Source organism: Myotis nattereri (assembly GCF_964212035.1).
Source record: "Myotis nattereri genome assembly, chromosome: 9".
In the NCBI taxonomy this organism is placed as follows: domain Eukaryota; kingdom Metazoa; phylum Chordata; class Mammalia; order Chiroptera; family Vespertilionidae; genus Myotis; species Myotis nattereri.
In genome coordinates, this window is record NC_138084.1 from 37,064,035 (window position 1) to 37,074,797 (window position 10,763).

The 10,763-nt window shown below is 41.0% G+C and overlaps 1 pseudogene across 1 annotated transcript; it reads left to right on the forward strand.

Moving 5' to 3' along the window:
• Positions 1–10,021: 10,021 nt before the first annotated feature.
• Positions 10,022–10,466, forward strand: LOC308525419 (ubiquitin-ribosomal protein eL40 fusion protein-like; annotated as a pseudogene). Its single transcript has one exon. The product of its transcript is annotated as a ubiquitin-ribosomal protein eL40 fusion protein-like (transcript).
• Positions 10,467–10,763: the final 297 nt, after the last annotated feature.

Below are 10,763 nucleotides of genomic sequence, written 5' to 3' on the forward strand. Positions count from 1 at the left end.
CCCTGCCTCCTCCAGCTGAGAGCATGGCACAATGTTATGGCTTAATAGCAGCAGTGTCCTAACTAAAATGCTAAATGACTGTTCTGATTTTTTAAATTTCTTGATTCTGAGTAAGCACTCACTGTACTGAAGAGGGAGGGTTACACCCACCTACCCTAGGGCATATCTAATTCAAATTTCCTGTTTTTTCTCTACTCAGAGTTTATTTCTAACTACAATGTTGCTAGGCAAGTTTTGCAGAATCCACCAGCTTGTGGTAATGTTGTAATAACTGAATAAAAAATTTGCCTCTAGGTGTTGGCAGAACAAACTAAACCTGTTTGTTCCCTTTAAAAGACAGATGACTTAGCACTGTAATACCACCATTGTCAGCCCATTCACCTTACTTAGCAAAAACAGCAAGATTTCTGCCCTAAAGATTTGTAATTGAGATTCCTATACCAGCCTCTCAAATACTTTTTATACAAGCACATGAATATATGTGCATAATATTAACATAATAATGCACTTTTGAATGAAAGGTCCTTCAGAACTAGGAACTAATTTTTCACAGTCTGTAGGAATGTTTCATAAAACTAACCAGGCTTTACCCAAAGCTGAATTTTTTCTAGTTTATGCTTTTGATTCTGGAGAAAAAATAATTTTCTCTAAACAAGAACCTACTCTAATAGATCTCTTTTTTTTTTTTTTTAAAGTCATGTTGGACCCTGACCGGTTTGGCTCAGTGGATAGAGTGTCAGGCTGCTGACTGAAAGGTCCTGGGTTTGATTTTAGAGGGCATATACCTTGGTTGCAGGGTCCTCAGTGGGGGGGGGCAGGCAGGAGGCAGCTGATCAGTTTCTCTCTCATCGATGTTTCTAACTCTATCCCTTTCCCTTCCTCTCTGTAAAAAAATCAATTAAAATATGTATATATATATATATATATATATATATATTTTTTTTTTAAAGAGAGATTATCAGAGATAACTTCTTTTAAAAAAAAAGTCATCTTGGTTAAGTCTGTTTTTCACTTAAATACCAAATATGCTAAAAAAAAGTTCATCTTTCTTCGTCTCCCTTGTTATCTGTCTTTACCTTTCCCCTTCTGCTGGTTTTCTCAGCAAACCTCCCTGCCTTCTCCCCACCTCTAACTGCCGCCAACTGCCGTTGGGCCCAGGAATCCAGAGCGCAGGCTGGAATGTGGTAGCTCCTACCACTGCTCCTGTTTGACTTCCGAGGTATAGATTTCTCTGTTACTTGTCTTCATACCCTCTGATGGATGATGTTGTTTGACTATTTCAGTACATGTTTACCAGCGCTCCCTGAGAGTAGAGTACTGGATAATCAAAGCCAGTTCCTCTTTAGGTCTTCAGTGGATTAAGTCTGAGACTGGCACTGTCCCTTACAGATAGTGTTCAATAATGTTATGTGTGCTTTTAATTATAGTAATGTTGTTTGAGAACAATCCACACCTGTTAATGACTTTGTGACCAGTGAAGATGACCAAATCAAAACAGATAGTATTGATATAATAAGAACTTGAAAAGCATAGCTCAGGAAAAATGACCAGTTGAGAGCTTGTATTTTAATGAAGTAAAAATGCAATATTATATTTCTTGTCATGCCTAAATCATCGTTAAGCACTACTGATATACTATTTCCATGTATAACTTCTAACACTTATATAAAGTAGATCAAGGGCAGATTTCATTGTATCTTTCAGGCATGGATTATGTCAGTTATATGGATTATATGCAAAAAGTTGGAGGATCTAAGATTGTCTTTCAGTTTTTTCTTGGGGTCCTCAGCTATGAGGAACCATGCCAGGGTACCTAAAAGTTGTGTCTGTAATAATCAGTCTTACTAGTGAAAGAAGCCTTCGGGCCTGCTCCCAGTTATCTCAGCCCTTTCATAGGCCCCCAGACTTGAAACACTTGATGTTCCACTGCCGTCAGTCAGCCCTGGGGCCGTGATACTAACCTCAAAACTTTCCCAAGAGAAAATACTGATCACTGACCCTATCATTCCTAGGTAAGAGAGTTCCTAACCAACGTATTTAAAACTATAGTTCTGTGAAGCAGTTAGCCATAACATGCTTCCTATTTGTTATCTTAAAACTCTTTTCTATTGAAATGGAACCCAGTAGCCCCATTTTCCCCAATATTCCTTTTTTATGTCCTTTACAGAAGGACCAATGGCTGCTTTTGTCTATATTCTTAATGAGTTTCAATAACTGAAAAGGTCATCACAGAAATGCTATAAATAGAAAGAATCATAAGGGAGTGCCCAAAAGAATGCCAGTGCTCAATACACATTCGGGTAAATGATTAATTGCCTCTCCTGGGTTAATGACATATATAGGAAATGGCCTCGATGACCACGAGGTCTGCCAGTTGTTTGCAGGCTACACTGTGATTATTTAAACCAGCTTTGTTCAGATTACGGCAGCACAAAAGATGTGATGACTCTTCTCCAGTGAGTCAAGGGGCCCTGCCTGTGTCATTAAGAGAAGGAAAGGAGAGAGAGCAGACATCCCATGCTGGTCTTTTGTGTAGCAACGGGAGTGTGTTTGGGTATTCTGTGTTTTGATGACTCAGTGGTGAGTCAGTTTTAAAGTTCTGTAAAAGGCCTTGTTCAGCTCAGACAGGACTGAGAGATGAGCTCATCCAGTAGGTAATTGGCTAGAGACTACCCAATAGTGTGTGATACAATCAGGCGATTGGTGGTATAAATGTGTATATGGACAAACATAGCAATCAGGATGAACGGTTCGTGAGTGCTGAAATCAACTTTACTTGGCAGTCATCTACAGTGCTGAGTGCCTACTATGTTCAAGCACGATCCATGCCCTACCCATTCCCCATTCCCTTTATATAGGTCAGAATATGAGAAATGTCCGAAGTACTACATAAAGCTGGGTGCTTTTGAGGGGGCTCAGAAAGGTACAGTGCTAGTGATATGGTAGGCACTGAGCCAGATGCTTTATATATTTAATCTTTACAGAACTCTTTGAGAGAGGTACTTTTGTTTACACTTTACAGATGAAGAAAATGAAAGCCAGATTGGTTAATGCCTGCATCACACTTCCTAGTGTTTATGACTCTTATTTTGTTTTATTGTCTAATCGTATTAACTAGCACTTCCAGAACAACATTAACTAATAGGAGAGGTGTTCAATGGACAGTTACCTCAGTGGGTTAGAACATGATGCTAAAAATAGGAGATTAGGTGAATGAGCATCATTGTCTTGCTGCTGGCTTTAATAGGGATAGATGTGGTAGATGTGTGTATGTATATGTGTCATGAGCACAGGGTTTACATCTGTTATATTAAATAAGTAGTATTTTTCTTTTATTAATATGAAGAATGAATATTAAATTCTATCAAATTTTTAAAATTTCTCGCCAAAGCTGGTTTGGCTCAGTGGATGGAGCGTTGGCTTGCGGACTGAAGGGCCCCAGGTTCGATTCCGGTCAAGGGCATGTACCTGGGTTGCAGGCACATCCCCAGTGGGAGATGTGCAGGAGGCAGCTGATCGATGTTTCTCTCTCATCGACGTTTCTAACTCTCTATCTCTCTCCCTTCCTCTCTGTAAAAAATCAATAAAATATATTTTTAAAAAAATTTCTCTTAATTTTGCTTTTTTTCTTTTTATTATATGGCAAATTCAATGAATTTTCTTTTTTTCATTTTTTATTTATTTAGTTATTTATTTATTAATTATTACTTTAATCCTCACCTGGAGATATTTTTCCATTGATTTTTAGAGAGAGGGAAGGACAGAGAGAAACATCGATGTGAGAGAAATACATTGATTGGTTGCCTCCTGCACCTGACCAGGGCCTGGGCTGGGGAGGAGCCTGCAATCAAGGTACTGGCCCTTGACCGGAATCAAACCCGGGACCTTTCAGTCTGCAAGCCAAGGCTCCCTCTACTGAGCCAAACTGGCCAGAAAATCCAGGGCTAATGGATTTTCTTATATTTTATTGCTCAATCCTTCTGAAATAAATGTATTTAGTAAAGTTGTCTTTAAAATATACTGCAAATAATACATGAAACTAATATGAACTAATGTTGAACATGAACTATAATTACAAATTTTTAAATAAAATAAGATTTACTGCAAAATTATGTTCATATATTTTGTTTAGGCATTTTGCATCTATATTATAAATGGGACTGGCTCATAGTTTTTTGTTGTATAATCTTTTTTTTAAGGTGCTACTTTTCTTTCTTTCTTTATTATTTTTATATATATATATTTTATTGATTTTTTACAGAGAGGAAGGGAGAGGGATAGAGAGTTAGAAACATCGATGAGAGAGAAACATCGATCAGCTGCCTCCTGCACACCCCCTACTGGGGATGTGCCCGCAACCAAGGTACATGCCCTTGGCCGGAATCGAACCCAGGACCCTTTGGTCTGCAGGCCGACGCTCTATCCACTGAGCCAAACCAGTCAGGGCTCCTTTTATTTATTTTTAAAATATATTTTTATTTATTTCAGAGAGGAAGGGAGAGGGAGAGAGATGAGAGAGAATTATTGATTGGCTGCCTCATACATGCCCCCACCAGGAACCAAGCCCGAAACCTGGAGCTGATCAGTAATCAAAGCATGACCTCCTGATTCCTAAGTCAATGCTCAACCATTGAGCCACACCAGCCGAGCTGTTGTATAATCTTTATAAGATTTTGGCTTCATGAAACACTGGAATGTTTACTTCTTTTTCTTTGCGATACCTTTAATGAGAAATGCTGATTCTCTAAAAGTCTGAAAGAAGTTGCTCATTAACGTATCTAGGTTCAGCATTATTTTTTTAAGGTGTATCTTTTAACAGCTTTTGTTCATGACAATTTACCAGATTTGATTTTCTACTTTTTTTGAGTCCCTATTGGTGATCTATATTTCCTTGAGTATTATCCATTGCATTCATATTTTAAGTTGTATTAGCATAGGATTGGGCAAAGTGTTCCCTTGTATTTCTTATAATTTTCTCTGTACCCATGGTTATAAATCCTTTCTCATTCCTAGATTAAATATTTGTTTTGTCTTTTTATTATGTTAGCTAGTGGTTTATCATTTTTTAAAGACTGATTTTAGAAGGGAGGGAAGAAAAGAGAGAAACATTAATTTATGATTCCATTTATTTATTCATTTATTGGTTGATTCTTGTATGTGCTCAGACCTGAGATGGAACCAGCAACCTTGACATATTGGAATGATGCTCTAATCAGCTGAGCTACCTGGCCAGGGCCTGATTTATCATTTTTATTGTTTGCTTCCTTGTACCCCCAAAGAACTAGATCTTATATTTATTCATTTATATTGTTTTTCTGATTTTGAAATGATTCCATTTACTTTTATCTTTATTAATGTCTTCCCTTCATTTCCTTTAGATTTTGCTTTGTTATGACTTTCCCCCCCTTCCAATTTATTGCGTTGTCTGCTATGTTAATGGACTTCTATGTTTTCTTGTTCAGCAATAAAAGTTTTTAAGGCTATACATGTTCTTGTGCATACAACTTTGGCTGCATTTCCTAAGTAGTGTTTCACTGAGATAATTTTAAAATAGTCCAGAATACAGTTTTTTAAAACTTTGGACTGAAGTATAATACACATACAGAAAAGCAAACATATCGAAATTGAAAGGTTGAGGTCCATGGGGTGAAGGCAGGCTAAATAGCCAACTCAGACGGTGAATAATGAAAATTGAATTTATTTAAGGAAAAGGGGATGGGAGGGTGGGGATATCCAAAAGGAAGGGCTACACAGCACTGAGCCAAAGGGTATTTGGTCCATGAAGGCAGCAAAAAAATACTTAGGACAGTGAAACAAGGAAGGGCATAGAAGAAGCCACAGGAAAGCCTAGGCTGGGCTGCTTTGGCTCACTGAGAAGTCAGAAAAAAGGGGGCCTTGGAGATAGGTTCAGGGGTTAGCCTGGGTCAAGCTGCTCCCCTGGTTGCAAGTTTCATGGAGTCCCTTAGGGCAGTGGTTCTCAACCTTCCTAATGCCACGACCCTTTAATACAGTTCCTCATGTTGTGGTGACCCCCAATTTCATTGTTACAAATTGAACATAATTAAAGCATAGTGATTCATCACAAAAACAATATGTAATTATCTATGTGTTTTCCGATGGTCTTAGGCGACCCCTGTGAAAGGGTCGTTCGATCCCCAAGGGGGTCGCGACCCACAGGTTGAGAACCGCTGCCTTAGAGGCTAAGGGAAATGTGCTGGTGGGGCAAGCAGTGGGGGGAAGGGAATGGCAGGGGAGCACTCCTTGGGGGGAGAGCATGCGCTAGGGTCCTTTGTTCGGAGTGTATTTATCTCTCTCTTGCAGGTGGAAATTTTTGGAGAGGTTTCAGGGGAGGGTCTTAATACAGAATTCATCAGCTTTCCAGGTGTGCTCTTTCAGGGTCATGGTCACCAATGATTGGTCAGCGCCAGGACAGGTCGTTAGTCAATGTATTTGGTCCTGGGGAACTGAGGCCTGAATGCTATCTTTAGGGAGGAAAAGGTCAGGGGTCTAAACTGCATGGCCGGGGATATGCTGGGGGAGGATAGATGACCCTGGGGGCGAGGTCCTTGTTTTCCCAGTTAGGCTGACTAAGGACTAACTTGCTAGTTTCGGGCACTTTTTCCTTTGAATGAGTGGGTCCTTACTCATAGAACATATAGTATGAACAAGACACAGTGAGCTTTAACTACCTCCTCATGTTCTTCTGATACCCAATAAGGAAGAAAGAGGAAGAGAGCTCACCAAAGAAGGTAGTTAAAGGTTGGTTGGTTTTCTAACCTCTCAGGGCAGAATTTTTTTTTTAACTTCTCTAGAGTAGTAGTACACACTGATTGCAGATTAAGGTGCTGAGGTTGTCTTGTCGGCCTGTGAGTTGCCAAGGAAACAAAAGAAATTGAGTCCTTATTTGTCAGGTCAGAGGAGTCACCCCACTTCTGTCATGTGTCTGAACAGGAGCAAGGTCCCTGTGCCTGTCCATTACCCCCGGCTGTCCTGGAGAAGTGAGCAGTGGGCCCTTTGTATTTATGGGGGCAGCTGAATGCAGTCCTGACATTGAGAATGGCTAGACATGGAGGGATGAATAGCCCGGATAGGTAGTACACCAGTCCTTAAAGGATGTATCGCTAAAAGCCAACCATACTTTTACATTTAAACCTAACGTTAAAGCCTAAATTCAAACTATTTTATTATAATCAACTTGTGCCAACGAGTGTATAGTTCAAATTTAATGACCAACCAGAAAATCTTTTAACAAAGTGCTGTTTGAGGTAGAGGGCATTAACAATGTCATTGGGATTCTTTCTTGAAAACAACAATGTTATTTATTTTTTAAATACATATTAAAAAGCTCAGTGATTGAGCCTCAGTCCATGCACCAAGAGGTCACTGGTTCCTCTGGCCTGTATGGCTCAGTGGTTGAGCGTCAACCTATGAATCAGGAATTCATGGTTTGATTCCAGGTCAGGGCACATTCCCGGGTTGCAGGCTTGCTCCCTGGTCAGGGGCATTTGGAGACAGCCCCTCAATGAATTCTCTCTCATCATTGATTGTTTCTATATCTCTCTCTCCCTTCCTCTTTCTCAAAAATCAATAAAAACATTTTTTTAAAAGGCAGACAATGAAAAGTAAGTTTCCCTTTCATCCCCAGCTTCTAGTCGGGGGCAACTGACATTATTATTTTCTTATATACTGTTTCAGAAGTGATCTATGCAAATACATGTAATCTTTTAAATATTTTCACGAAATTATAGCACATTATGCATACTGTTCTGCACCTTGCTTTTTCACTTAATATTTTTGGAGATTATTTCATATTAATGCATTTAGAACTGCCTCATTCTTTTTAAAGGATGAAACATAATTTTTAAGAAAGATTTGTATTCCTATTTTTTTTTAGCAGCTTCATTGAAATAAATTTATATACCATAACATTCTCCTATTGAAAGTATACAGTTCAGCCCTAGCCAACTTGGCTCAGTGGATAGAGCGTCAGCCTGCGGACTGAAGGGTCCCAGGTTCGATTCAGGCCAAGGGCACATGCCTGGGTTGCGAGCTCGATCCCCAGTAGGGGGCGTGCAGGAGGCAGCTGATCAATGGTTCTCTATCATCATTGATGTTTCCATCTCTCTCTCCTTCTCCCTTCCTCTCTGAAATCAATAAAGAAATATAAAAAAAGAAAAGAAAGTATACAGTTCAGCTAGAAGAAGTTGGGGGGGTGGTTTAGGACATATGTAATACTTTCAACAGTAAAGATTTTTTAAAAAATAAAGTATATAATTCAATTATTTTTTTCTTAATTTATAGAATTATGTTACCATCACCACAGTCCGGTTTTGGAACATTTCTATCATTCCTGTAATCTATCGTTTTTTAAAACATCAACCAGCTGCCTCCAGCTTGGCCCCCACCAGGTATCAAGCCTGTAACCTGGGCATGTGCCCTGACCGGGAATCAAACCCGGGACCCTTTAGTCCTCAGGCTGATGCTCTATCCACTGAGCTAAACCAGCTAGGGCTAATTATTCTCTCTTTTCAAGAGTAGCTATTCTCCTTTTCATTCAAGGTTGCTATGAATTTTATTTATTTATTTATTTATTTATTTATTTATTTATTTATTTTTATTGATTTCAGAGAGGAAGGGAGAGGGAGAGATAGAAACATCAGTGATGAGAGAGAATCATTGATCGGCTGCCTCCTGCACACCTCCTACTGGGTATTGAGTCCACAACCTAGGCATGTGCCCTTGACCGGAATTGAACGGGGGCCCTTCAATCGGCAGGCCAGCGCTCTAGCCACTGAGCCAAACTGGCTAGGCAAGATTGCTATGAATTTAGAGAGTGAGATCCAGTGAGCTGCTTGCTTTCCCTCCTTCCTCTCTTCACCAAAATTAGTAGAGCCTTAAGAACGATAGATTGGGTGAAGGAGATGGGCAAGCATCTGCTCTCTCAAGAAGATGGGTAATCATGATAGACAGTAGCTAAGTCATGATGGCGGCAGAGAAGTGGGAAGTAAAAGGCAGGTGACTTCTCCATATTTACTAACAAATCATCTCAGACAAGTACCCTTCATTTGGCTGATTGTCACCAGGGCTGATCCGAGAGTATGCCTAGTTCTACCCTCAGCCCAATGCAAGCATGCATACCTGCAATGGAATAGGTAGCAGCAGCCCTGGCGGTTGTTGCTCAGTGGTTAGAGCATTGGCCTGTGCATCAAAGGGTCCTAGGTTCCATTCCTGGTCAAAGGCATGTACCTGGATTGCAAGTTTGGTCCCAGCCCTGGTTGGTGCACATGCAGGAGGCAACCAATCAATGCCTTTCTCACATCAATGTTTCTCTCTCTGTCTCTCCCCCCTCCCTCCCTTCTAGTCTCTCTAAGGATCAGTGGGGGAAAAATATCCTCGAGTGAGGATTTAAATAGATAAATGGCAGCAGAAGATACAAACCTTTGAAAGAACAGATGGCAGCAGTGTCATCACATGGTCCAGAATGTGAAAATACTATAGGATGGTCCATTGCTGTGGTTTTGCATTTTCTGCACCTTCCCTTAGTTCTACTCACTGCTCTCTTGCCTCAAATACAAGGTTGTCCATAGTTAGTGCTCCAGAATGGGAAATGTCACTAAAATATACTGTGTAAATAAAAAGCTTTTTTCTGATCCCATTCTTCCAAAATTAGAGCATTTTTTGTTTGTTTTTCTTGAGACCTTTTTTTGTTGTTTTTTTTCTAAAAAACATATGTTTTTCAATGGGGGGATAAGGACACATATGTAATGCCTTAATCAATAGAGAGAAAAAAATAAATGTTTTTATTTATTTTAGAGAGAAGGAAGGGAGAGGGAGAGAAAGAGAAACATGGGTTGGCTGCCTCCTGCACGCCCCCTACCCACAACCCGGGCATGTGCCCTGACCGGGTATTGAACTATGACCTCCTGGTTCATGAGTCGACGCTCATCCACTGAGCCACATTGGCTGGTTTTTTGAATGAGTTATGTGCTCTTTCTCTTCCAGAAGGCAAGGAGCAGACGCAGAGATGCAGATCTTCGTGAAGACCCTGACTGGCAAGACCATCACCCTCGAGGTCGAACCCGGTGACACCACTGAGAGTGTCAAAGCTAAAATCCAAGACCGGGAGGGCATCCCGCCTGACCAGCAGCGCCTGATTTTTGCCGGCAAACAGCTGGAGGATGGCCGCACTCTCTCAGACTACAATATTCAGAAAGAGTCCACCCTGCACTTGGTGCCTCGTCTGCGTGGGGGCACCATGGAGCCCTCCCTCTGCCCGCTCGGGGCTGCCTGCACCCCCCGGCGCTGCCAACTGCTGCAAGAAGCGTGGCCACACCAACAACCTGTGCCCCAAGGACATTAAACGAGGCCCCTCCACCACTTCCTCGGTGCAGGGCGGCCTTTTGCCAGAACCCTGTGACCCTGGGGCCCCAATAAAATTTGCCTTTCTGTTGACTGGAAAAGAATAAATAAAATAAGAGTTATGAACCTTTTACCGTTAACATACAGCCTCATTTATATTTCTATTTTCAAAGTCAATAATTCTCCAGTCAAAAATTAAGTAGGTGGCCTTGGCTGGGTGGCTTGGTTGGCTGGAGCGTGGACCAGTGCACCAAAAAGGTTTCAGGTTTAATTCCCCCTCAGGGCACAAACTTAGGTTTCCGGTTCCATCCCAGTCGGGCACGTATGGGAGACAACCAATGGATCTCTCTCTCTCTCTCTCTCTCTCTCCCTCTCCCCACCCCCCTTCCCTGTAAAATTGATGG